The sequence below is a fragment of the Paramormyrops kingsleyae genome, chromosome 5 (genome assembly GCF_048594095.1).
Source record: "Paramormyrops kingsleyae isolate MSU_618 chromosome 5, PKINGS_0.4, whole genome shotgun sequence".
In the NCBI taxonomy this organism is placed as follows: Eukaryota; Metazoa; Chordata; class Actinopteri; order Osteoglossiformes; family Mormyridae; genus Paramormyrops; species Paramormyrops kingsleyae.
Genome location: NC_132801.1, coordinates 6,410,721 through 6,422,512, shown reverse-complemented (window position 1 = coordinate 6,422,512; position 11,792 = coordinate 6,410,721). Strand labels below are relative to the sequence as shown.

General features: G+C 40.6%; 1 long non-coding RNA gene across 1 annotated transcript; it reads left to right on the top strand.

Annotated features, from left to right (window-relative positions):
- Nucleotides 1–257: 257 nt before the first annotated feature.
- Nucleotides 258–2,159, top strand: LOC140590971 (uncharacterized). The gene is made up of 3 exons (XR_011991858.1): nucleotides 258–990; nucleotides 1,449–1,585; nucleotides 1,852–2,159. It is a non-coding gene; the product is annotated as an uncharacterized lncRNA (long non-coding RNA).
- Nucleotides 2,160–11,792: the final 9,633 nt, after the last annotated feature.

The window sequence follows — 11,792 nt, the reverse complement described above, 5'->3', positions numbered from 1 at the left end:
AGTTTTTGATCCCTCGTGGTCCTTTTGGTTTTGTGTTTATAGTGTTTTCTTTTTGTTCTGGAGCCGCCAGTGGGTCGTCCACCCTTTCTGTTCCTGCACCACCCTACTGGAAAATCCAGCTAATACCAGCTTAAGATGGTAGCTGGTTTAAGCTGGTCAAAGCTGGTTGTAGCTGGTGGACCAGCTTGGCTGAGCCTGGTGGACCAGCTTGGCTGAGCCTGGTGGACCAGCTTGGCTGAGCCTGGTGGACCAGCTTGGCCGAGCTGGTGGGGACCTGGCTGAGCCTGGTGGACCAGTTTAGTTGTGCTGATTTGTTTTGATAGTTTGAAACAAGATTTTTCACCACTGTTTGTTATATATATATGATGCAACTTTAGTTCTTTAGTCTCAGGCATGCAAACTTTTTGAAAGTGCTTTTTTACCAATTTTTTTGTAATACTGTCAAAAACAGTTTTCTTAATTTTCTTACCATTACACCCTTTGAAGGGCCGTGTACGTGCGTAGCGTATTCAAAGCTGTCAACTTCACTGAGTCAAATCTGTCAACCGGCCAAAAAAAGTAGAAAGGTATTTTTTTAACGAATATTGGGGAAATTTTGATAATCTACAAAGCTCTTATATTTTATCACTTACATTAATTTACTGGGTTATTGAATGTGCGCCGGGTACACCTGTTGCTGGGGCAACAGCAGCTCGAGACGTATCAAAGTGTCACGCGCAGGTAAGTTTGCAACGGTTTTTGGCGGCTTCTCAAATCGGATTCCGTCACATACGGAGAAAGCTCAGGGTCGTGCTTAACATCTATGAACAGTGTGTTTAAGTTACAAAATGTTCGCATATGTTTATTTAGACGACCGTGTTAAAGACTCCGTTAATGTTAAAGACATTAAACACTTTGATCCTAAAAATACGACGGATTTCTCATCGACGCAGACCTACTGGATTCTGCAAAAAGGACTGTTCACGTCAGGACAATTTTTATTCATGAAAGGTAAAGTATTAATTTAAGCATCTTAAATTGCAATATTTGTCTATGAAATGTGTAGAAGACCAGGTTAGCAAACAGTTAGGACGTTTGTGGACCATGAAAATGCGCAGCTAATCAGGCTAAGTTTGTTGTTGCTAATAGTCACAAAACGTGGTACTCCTAGCTCTTTCTACATTTTAATGTAACCTCAATTATTCATGGGTTTTGAAATTAAACCAGTTCAATTAGGTGTGGATTTTTAGATTTTCAGATTTTTCCTGTCAATTTAATACAGGTAAAAACATTTGCTTCATCTTAGTTAACATTAAAGTCATTTTAAATTAAAGGGAATTTTAAGGGTTATGAATCAAGTATAATAAAATATACTTGAGTAATATAACAGTTTTAGACTGTAAAGAAACATTTACTCACAACACTTATTCACATAATCATCTTGTTTATTTGTTTATGTATTTTTCCAGAAACTTGTGAAGAAATTGAACAATTTATGGCAACTGGCAAAAGAATTCGAGTGCCAAAGCTGCTTGATAAAATTCCACCAGAAAAGAAAATGCTGAATTCCACCACTTCAGAAAGGAAGGAAGCAAAAGATAATGCTGTAGGTAACATGAAAATGCTATTCTAATGCTGATTTCACAGCACCACAATTGAAAAAGAAAACATAACTGTGTCAGTGTCTTTATAGAATCAGTATAGAACAAAAACAGTAACAATTTACCTTGGTAGTGGAAGTGGAGGTTTATGAGGTGCTACTACAACAAATAACTGGTCCCCGCTAGATTTTTCTGACTTTTACTCTGTTCATGTAATCCGTTGATTGTATTTGCTGTGCAATTGATTGATCGGCTATGTCTTTTTTCCTAGGTTGCTTTCAAAAGTGGCTGGAGGGCAAAAATTTGGATGAAGGAGAGCTGAAGGCCAGAGCAGGAAAACTTGGGCACTATATAACAGAAAAAATTCAAGACATCAACAAAAAACTTAAGCCAAAAAAGTGAATTTGCATGTGATGTAAGCTGCTGAAAATTGTTAGTACTTTTTAGTTCAGTAATGTTCATTAGGGTTATTACTGCCAATTAATTACAATAAATATTTTTTCTCATATCAATTCAAGGACACAAAAAAACAAAATGTTTTGATAAACATTGTTGAATGATTCACATAAATAAACTGAATTCTCCTCCTGAATGTGTTTTTTTTTTTTTTTTTTCCATGAAGCAGAACAGTCTTTGGAGATGTATTGTAACTGGAAGCTGTTATTAAAAAAACAATTGTTAATAATTTTTCATAAATAACTAGCTAAAAATCAATTGAATCAGTCAGTGAAAAATGCAGCCACCAGCTAAGCTGGAATTGGGTAGTCTAACCAGCTACCAGGTTCCAAAACACAGCTTGAGCTGGTCATGCTGGTTGACCAGCTTGAGCTGGTCTAGCTGGTTTTTCCAGTAGGGCATGCCTCGTTCCCGTGCCTGAGCCGCCCGCTTATGTGACAGAATGAACAAGTGTACTTCCCTAACCATTAAGCCACCACTGCCCACAACCACCACTGTGCCCACTGAAGTTTTACCATGAGGACACTTCAATATTTTACCCAGTAAAAGAGAAGAAACTATATAAAACTATATGTCTTTGACACATTTAAAAACCCAGGGCTCTCAAGTGTCACGAATTGAGAGTGACAGTCACTCTTTGTCTTTTGTTACGCACTCCCGCCACACATTGTATTTCTCACGCGGAAAAATAATTTGTAGGCTAATATGCCGCAGAGCCCAATTTTTTCCCCAGACCGCGGCACAGTAGCGCCTCACTATAAAACAAGCGTGTCTCCGCCAGAGTCTAATGGTGCGTTCGTTTTTCTCTCGGAACTCGGAAATTCTGAGTTGAGTGACATTACGTCCGACAATCCCCCGTTCGAGCTACCACATCTCGGAACAAACATGGCTGCCTCCTTGAACACGCTGCTGTGTGTTGTTGCTTTATATTTTAGCAGATTTGGAGTGAGATTATTTTTTTCCGAGAGACAAACAAGAAATACGAACTAGTCAAACCATATTAAAAGCTTTCTAAAATATTTTAGTACATTCATAGCGATATTCTTTTTTCGATAGGCAAACAAACTACAAACACAGGGGCAACTCGGACAACAAAATCTTCTTGTCTGACATCAACGTCATAAAAGAGGCGTGTTTACGACGGGAAGTGACGTTTTCGTGACGTCACTTACCAGCCAATCAAAAAAAGAAGAAAGAGCCTACACAATAGCCAATCAGAAAATAGTACTATTGTATCAGGGTAAAATACAACACAACAACCAATGAAAAGGCATCCTGTGGAATGTCACTCTTGCCTGTCTTCAAAACTTGACAGCCCTGAAAACCCAATATAAAGCCCACGGACATGGGATAGAAAATACACATGGAGAAAGTTCATTTACTTATGAACAAACAATTGTTAATGATTAAGATGAAGCTGAACAGAGGGAGGAATCTCATCATTAACACTGCAGCTGTATTACTGTAAGCATTCTAACAGAAGAGAGCCCTCAGTTACTTTGTAGCTGATGACATCACAGTTGCTTTCCTACATCCTACTGAAATATTGAATCTTGATTTTGGTTGTGAGCAAGAAAAGCACAAACACAGCTGGTCAAAGTCAGTGTGGAGCCCTCAGATGGAGATCATATGGAGACACATTCTGATGGACTTCATGACTGTACAGCTGCTCATATCAACCTACATTCATTATACTTTTAGCATCAATTTACCTTTTAATACAGTCTGTTCATATTTCGGCTTCTTATACAGCAAACACCACACACAGATCATGGGGGGTTTAAACCACGAATCCTCAGGATATGGAGCGACGATGCTGCCCACTGAGCCACCATGTTGTCCCCTTTTTATATCAGAAACAAAATATTAATATTTACTCTATGACACACAAGCTTTTTGATTGACTGGCATCCTATCCATTGTGTCCCCAGCCTTGTACCCTGAGTGACCTAAGAGTTCATTGACAAGGTGCACAGACAGAGGCAGAAGGTCACAGCCAACCTGCACACACCCACATGGCAGGTCTTCTGCCTGCCAGCCCTTTGCTCATCAGCAGGTGAGCCTCTGAGAGGCCTGGAGCCGCTGACTGTGAGGCACCAAGCTGAGGCGGCTAAACGGGACACAGGAGTAGAGGTGCTGTGGGCATCACTAGGGATGTCAGACTTGAAATACTGTTTCAGTGGTGATTCTGAGCTTTTACAACATTGTGTGAAAACATACACAAACAGACATTCTACCTGCAAAAATAGATTTATATGTATTTTTAATAGAATGTTTCTCTGGCCAGCGGAGTGAACAATTTTTTGCATATATTTTCATTGCAAAAAATCGCCTTTCAGATTTAAGGTGAACTGTTTCTGTTTTGAGAAAAGATGGCATAAAACTAGCAAAATTATCAGTCAGTGCAGTAACAAAATTATACTTGGTAAGATTTCCTAAAATAAGATAATATACCTAAATGCAAGCAAATTAATCTTATTCATAAGATGTGTTGTTAGTTTATTAATGGAATTGGAATTTCTAAATACAAGAAAATTATACTTGCTTAGATGTCCATTTTTGCAGTGTTTTCGTGTTAGTTTATTTGTTGCTGATTTCTTTTAATCCTTTTTTTTAATACTTTAATGATGGTCCTTCATTATTCAGATTCATTTAGAAAAGAAAACCAGTATGTTGTATTTGATGTGATTGGCAAAAAAAAATCAATTAGTGTTTAAGTTTGTGCCTTTACATGAATCCCTGTAAGTGAAAAAGCCATATTTTTATTACACTGATTTGGGGAAATTAAAACCTTGTGTAAAGTCTACCAAACCTTTTGGAAAAAGTAAAAACGAAGAACCTGAGAGGAAGTAGTATTTGTGCGGCTTCCCCACAGCCCCCATCACTGTGAGTGTCTGGCACAGTAGTACACAGCCGTGTCTTCAGCTTTCAGGCTGTTCATCTGTAAATACAGCTGGTTCTTGCCGTTGTCTCTGGAGATGGTGAATCTGCCCTGAAAGGACTGGGAGTAGTAAGTGCTACCACCACTCCACATGGTAGAAATCCACTCCAGTCCCTTCCCAGGAGCCTGTCTGATCCAGCTCATATCATTGCTACTGACTGTGAGCCCAGAGGCTGTACATGTCAGTTTGTGTGATTCTCCTGGTCTCTTCACCACTGGTTCAGACTCAGTCAGTACAATCTGAGCCTTCACACCTGTAAATAAAGAGGTAGAGCAGACTTTTAGATGAGCACAAAGAAACATGCAGAGAGAAAGAGAGACAGAGAGGAGAGAGACAGGGACCTGAGAGAGCCAGTGCTGTGAGGGTGAGCAGGGCTGGTAGGAGCTTCATGGCTGCAGGACAGAGGGAGGAGCACTGAGGTAAAGTACGCACTGAGTCCCAGTGACTGCTGCTCTCTGTCACACACTGACACTGGCTCCTTTAAAAGCTATGGCAGGTTTGTACAGGATCCTCCTCTGATGGGTGTGGGGCGGGTTGGGGGGAAATGGTCACATGATAAAGAGATGAATTTGCTATGTAAAGACTTATTATACAAACATTATCTCCGTGCAGTTCAGTCCACAAGCGAAAATTGCACCATTTTTGTAGAATGTAAAATCAAGTTTCACTATGATCTCATTCTAAATGTTTTAAAATGCACTAATGCGTAACAGTATATATTTAATTACTTTAATTTTGTCTTATGCAAGGTAAAAATGTTATTTTCTTATATTCCTTTACCAAGTCAGTCACTGTTTTCAACACAATAAAATATTCTGCAAGTGTAAAACTATTCATATTTTTAAAATATGACAATAATATTACAAGATTTACAACAATTTATAAAAGCAATACAGCTGCTATAGTCTATCAATAATGGGTCTCAGTCTGATATTTGTGTCCCTCTGCTACCTGCATTTACTGTCACTCTGAGGACATCTTGTGGTTCCTTGCTGGAACTGCAGTGATTGTTTGTAGTTTGATAATCGATCCGTTTCTACAGACCACAGACGATTCTACATCCTTCAGCCTATTTTCACATTTCATACGAATTGGATCCCATATTTGCTTAGACTGAAAATGGCATCTGATCCATATAATCACCCCTGCTACAGAACAGTGACAACACAGGAATTATATTAAACGTCTTTGAAATTTCTTTTTCTTATCATCATAAAGCTTTTTATCCTGGCAGTCTGTTGCATTCATGTATGAAATGGGTGAAATGATTTATACTTTGGGACATTTCTCTACACATTTATCTTGTTTCCTAAGACATTCTTAATTGACATATTTCAAGGTATTGGTATTAAATGCTGTTTCTTGATTAATTGTTTTTAGATTTACATTTTTATTTTAAAATGGGCATACGGTAATAAGGGCATACTTTATACTGCTCAGTTTTATCTATAGTACAATAATTAATTGCAAGACTGAGGGATTTATTCCTTAGTGAGGCCTTCTAATAAGTCCTCCCATCACCACAAACCTCAGCAAACCTCTCCACTGCTTTTCCTGACGGCTGTCGGATGAAGCTGGTACAGTAGCTGCTGTCAGTGAGTGAATAACCAGAGACTTTACAGGAGATGGTCAGAGTCTTTCCTGGTTTAATAATCACAGCAGCTGGATAATAAGCTCAGTATGACACTGTGCACCTGTAGGAAAAGAAACAACTTCTGTTGTGAGAAACTGCATTTAAATATAGTACTACAGTATACTGCAGATTATAGGTAGTCTGTAGAACAAAAAGCAATTTAAAAAATAATCACGTGTCATTCGTGACAAGGGAGGTCCCCCGTGGGATTCCCCCCCATCCTCCCAAAGGATTACTCTGGTATTACATACAGAGCCTGGGGACAGCAGCCCCCCCCCCCCCCCCCCACCCCATGGGGCCGCGATGGACCATGTGTGGGAGATGGGAGGGAGGACAGAGCTGCTGCACAGGAGAGTGGTACACAGACTAATGTCAGACACGTGTTTCTGTTTAATAAAGTAGAAGAAATGAAATTTGAGACATATTTGTACTTTAAAAGTGTGAATGTAAACCTCATAACACAAACAGCTTAGAAATAAGATACCATTACTATATTAAGATTTAACATTGCCCCACATGTACTTTAACTGTCAAGAATTTCGTCACTGTTCCAGTCCCCAGCTCTGTGTGCATGTTTGAATGTTATAAAAGAAGAAAATAACTAATTAATTAAATTATTACACTACCTAAATAAATCAAAAATGTGTCTTCCTTATAGTGTTTGAGGAAGTAGTATTTGTACGGCTTCCCCACAGCCCCCATCACTGTGAGTCTCTGGCACAGTAGTACACAGCCGTATCTTCAGCTTTCAGGCTGTTCATCTGTAAATACAGCTGGTTCTTGCCGTTGTCTCTGGAGATGGTGAATCTGCCCTGAACAGACTGGGAATAGTAAGTGCTACCAGTATGGGCAGCGATCCACTCCAATCCCTTCCCAGGAGCCTGTCTGACCCAGTGCATCCAGTAGCTACTGATTGTGAAGCCAGAGGCTGTACATGTCAGTTTGTGTGATTCTCCCGGCTTTTTAACTGCTGCTTCAGACTCAGTCAGAGTCTGAGTATCAACACCTAGAGAAGTAGGGAGAAGCAAAAAATTAGAATGACAAATATCTGACATTGAAATATAAACCTGTACTTGAATATTTACCTATTAAGCATATAACCATCAGAGCAACTGAGAACCTTGTTAAAGATACCATGACTGACAGATTCAGATCCAGTCACCACTCAGTGCAGAGAGATAAATGTTGGATGAAGATGTCAGGATTTGCATGAACTCCTCCTCACTGGGTGGGCAGATATACTGAAGGTAAGTGGCAGAATCATGGCAGTGTGGGATCTGCAGCATTCGATACTGTAGACCATAATATTCTTTTGGACCGGTTGGAAACATTGATTGGCATTAAAGGGACAGCACTACTGTGGTTTCGTTCGTATTTAACTGATCGTTCCCAGTTTGTCCATGTAAACAATGAGTCATCCATAGCCAATAAAGTAAGATATGGTGTCCCGCAGGGATCAGTGCTGGACCCCCTACTGTTCAATCTATATATGCTACCACTTGGTAACATAATTAGAAATTACAGTGTTAATTTTCATTGTTATGCTGATGATACACAATTGTATCTATCTGTCAAACCTAGTGACGCATCCCAGCTCTCTTCTTTAGCCGACTGTCTGCTAGACATCCGTTGTTGGATGGCAAGGAATTTCCTCATGTTAAATACTGAAAAAACTGAGGTTCTTTTAATCGGTCCTAAGGAGGCCTGCAATAAGTTTGTAAACCCCAACCCTAGCGGCCTCCCTACTCAATTTAAAACAGTGGTCAGAAATCTTGGTGTCCTGGTAGACTCTGACCTCTGCTTCAGTGCTCACATAAATAGCATTACCAGTACGGCATTTTACCATCTACGGAACATAGCCAAGCTTCGGAAGTTGCTTTCCTTTCAAGATGCAGAAAAACTAATACATGCCTTTATAACTTCTAGATTGGACTACTGCAATGCCCTCCTTTCGGGTTGTCCATCTGGATCCCTACATAAACTTCAGTTAGTACAAAATGCAGCTGCCAGAGTTCTCACAAAAACTAAAAAATCTGATCACATTAGCCCTATCCTGTCTTCCCTGCACTGGCTACCGGTCAAGTTTAGGATTGACTACAAATTATTGCTATTGACCTACAAAACTCTGAATGGCCTTGCACCACAATATCTCAATGATCTTCTGGTCCCTTACAACCCTTCTCGCCTGCTTCGTTCAGAAGGAGCAGGATATCTGTTAGTTTCTAAAGTAGACAGGGCTACGGCAGGCTGCAGAGCATTCTCTTACAGAGCTCCGCAGCTGTGGAATGGTCTCCCGGCGGATGTGCGGGTTTCAGGCACACTCTCGTTTTTCAAGTCTAGATTAAAAACGCACTTGTATAGCTTAGCGTATAGGAAACCTAGTTCTGGTTCCAGCTAGTCCCTCACTCCCAGTCAGACTAACAGTATGAGGTGATGAGCTGGGTGGGGATCGGTGTCATTGGCTTTGGATAAACTGAGGCGTCAGTGCTGTCACTCTAGCTTTACACTAGAGTGCTGATGTTCAGGGAGTCCCCATGCCTGTGTTCCCGCCTGTCTCTCCCTCTTTCTCATGCTGCTATACCCAGATCTGCCGGAGCCTAGACGAATATTGCACTCGATCATTTTGCTTGCACTGCCTCTGGTTTCCTCAACTCTGGCTAATACACAATTTTTCTTACTTCCTCCCTCACCCCTTCTGGGGTGTGCTCCCTGGAGCACAATGTCGTTGAAGAATTTATGCCTCTCCTGCCTGCAGGACAACTACCTCCACCTCCGGCAACTACCCTCCAACCTGCCTGCCCTTGGCTCAACACGATGCCTCGCCATCCTTCCCTGCGGCTGTGTCTCTATTAATCCTGCCATCGTGCATCAAGCAGCACGTGCCTGCACCGGTCAGCCGCTGCATTGAGACATATATTTCAACCCCTGTATTAGCTTAGTCATTTCATCTTGTCTGTATTAGCTTAGTCATTTCATCTTGTTTGTTTGACTCATCTGCCGGCCCCTGGAGGATGGGCTCCCCCTTTGGCTCTGGTTCCTCCCAAGGTTTCTTCCTCTTAGGGAGTTTTTCCTTGCCACCGTTGCCTTTGGCTTACTCAATGGGGGGTCCTTACAAGGCAGAAATGTAAAGCGCATTGAGACAATGTAATGTTGTGATAATGCGCTATATAAATAAAATTGAATTGAATTGAATATGAGAAACAGGATCTGTACTATTATACAGGGACTCATATGAGAAACAGGATCTATACTATTATACAGGGACTCATATGAGAAACAGAATCAGTACTATTATACAGGGACTCATATGAGAAACAGGATCTATACTATTATACAGGGGCTCATATGAGAAACAGGATCTGTACTACTATACAGGGACTCATATGAGAAACAGGATCTGTACTATTATACAGGGACTCATATGAGAAACAGGATCTGTACTATTATACAGGGACTTATACACTCACCTAAAGGATTATTAGGAACACCATACTAATACGGTGTTTGACCCCCTTTCGCCTTCAGAAATGCCTTAATTCTACGTGGCATTGATTCAACAAGGTGCTGAAAGCATTCTTTAGAAATGTTGGCCCATATTGATAGGATAGCATCTTGCAGTTGATGGAGATTTGTGGGATGCACATCCAGGGCACGAAGCTCCCGTTCCACCACATCCCAAAGATGCTCTATTGGGTTGAGATCTGGTGACTGTGGGGGCCATTTTAGTACAGTGAACTCATTGTCATGTTCAAGAAACCAATTTGAAATGATTCGAGCTTTGTGACATGGTGCATTATCCTGCTGGAAGTAGCCATCAGAGGATGGACATGGTCAGAAACAATGCTCAGGTAGGCCGTGGCATTTAAACGATGCCCAATTGGCACTAAGGGGCCTAAAGTGTGCCAAGAAAACATCCCCCACACCATTACACCACCACCAGCAGCCTGCACAGTGGTAACAAGGCATGATGGATCCATGTTCTCATTCTGTTTACGCCAAATTCTGACTCTACCATTTGAATGTCTCAACAGAAATCGAGATTCATCAGACCAGGCAACATTTTTCCAGTCTTCAACTGTCCAATTTTGGTGAGCTCGTGCAAATTGTAGCCTCTTTTTCCTATTTGTAGTGGAGATGAGTGGTACCCGGTGGGGTCTTCTGCTGTTGTAGCCCATCCGCCTCAAGGTTGTGCGTGTTGTGGCTTCACAAATGCTTTGCTGCATACCTCGGTTGTAACGAGTGGTTATTTCAGTCAAAGTTGCTCTTCTATCAGCTTGAATCAGTCGGCCCATTGTCCTCTGACCTCTAGCATCAACAAGGCATTTTCGCCCAGAGGACTACCGCATACTGGATGTTTTTCCCTTTGCACACCATTCTTTGTAAACTCTAGAAATGGTTGTGCGTGAAAATCCCAGTAACTGAGCAGATTATGAAATACTCAGACCGGCCCGTCTGGCACCAACAACCATGGCACGCACAAAATTGCTTAAATCACCTTTCTTTCCCATTCTGACATTCAGTTTGGAGTTCAGGAGATTGTCTTGACCAGGACCACACCCCTAAATGCATTGAAGCAACTGCCATGTGATTGGTTGATTAGATAATTGCATTAATGAGAAATTGAACAGGTGTTCCTAATAATCCTTTAGGTGAGTGTATGAGAAAACAGGATCTGTACTATTATACAGGGACTCATATGAGACACAGGATCTGTACTATTATACAGGGACTTATATAAGAAACAGGATCTGTCCTATTATAGCGGGACTCATATGAGAAACAGGATCTGTACTATTATACGGGGACTCATATGAGAAACAGGATCTGTACAATTACAGTATATAGGGACTCATATGAGAAACAGGATCAGTACTATTATACAGGGACTTATATGAAAAACAGGATCTGTACTATTATACAGGGACTCATATGAGAATCAGAATCTGTACTATTATACAGGGACTCATATGAGAAACAGGATCTGTACTATTATACAGGGACTCATATGAGAAACAGGATCTGTACTATTATACAGGGACTCAAATGAGAAACAGGATCTGTACTATTATACAGGGACTCATAACATAATTTTCAACATCATTTCAAAAGACTTGCAACTGAAATCAAATATTTATTTTCATAAATACTTTTAATGATTAACAGATTTATTAGATTATATTT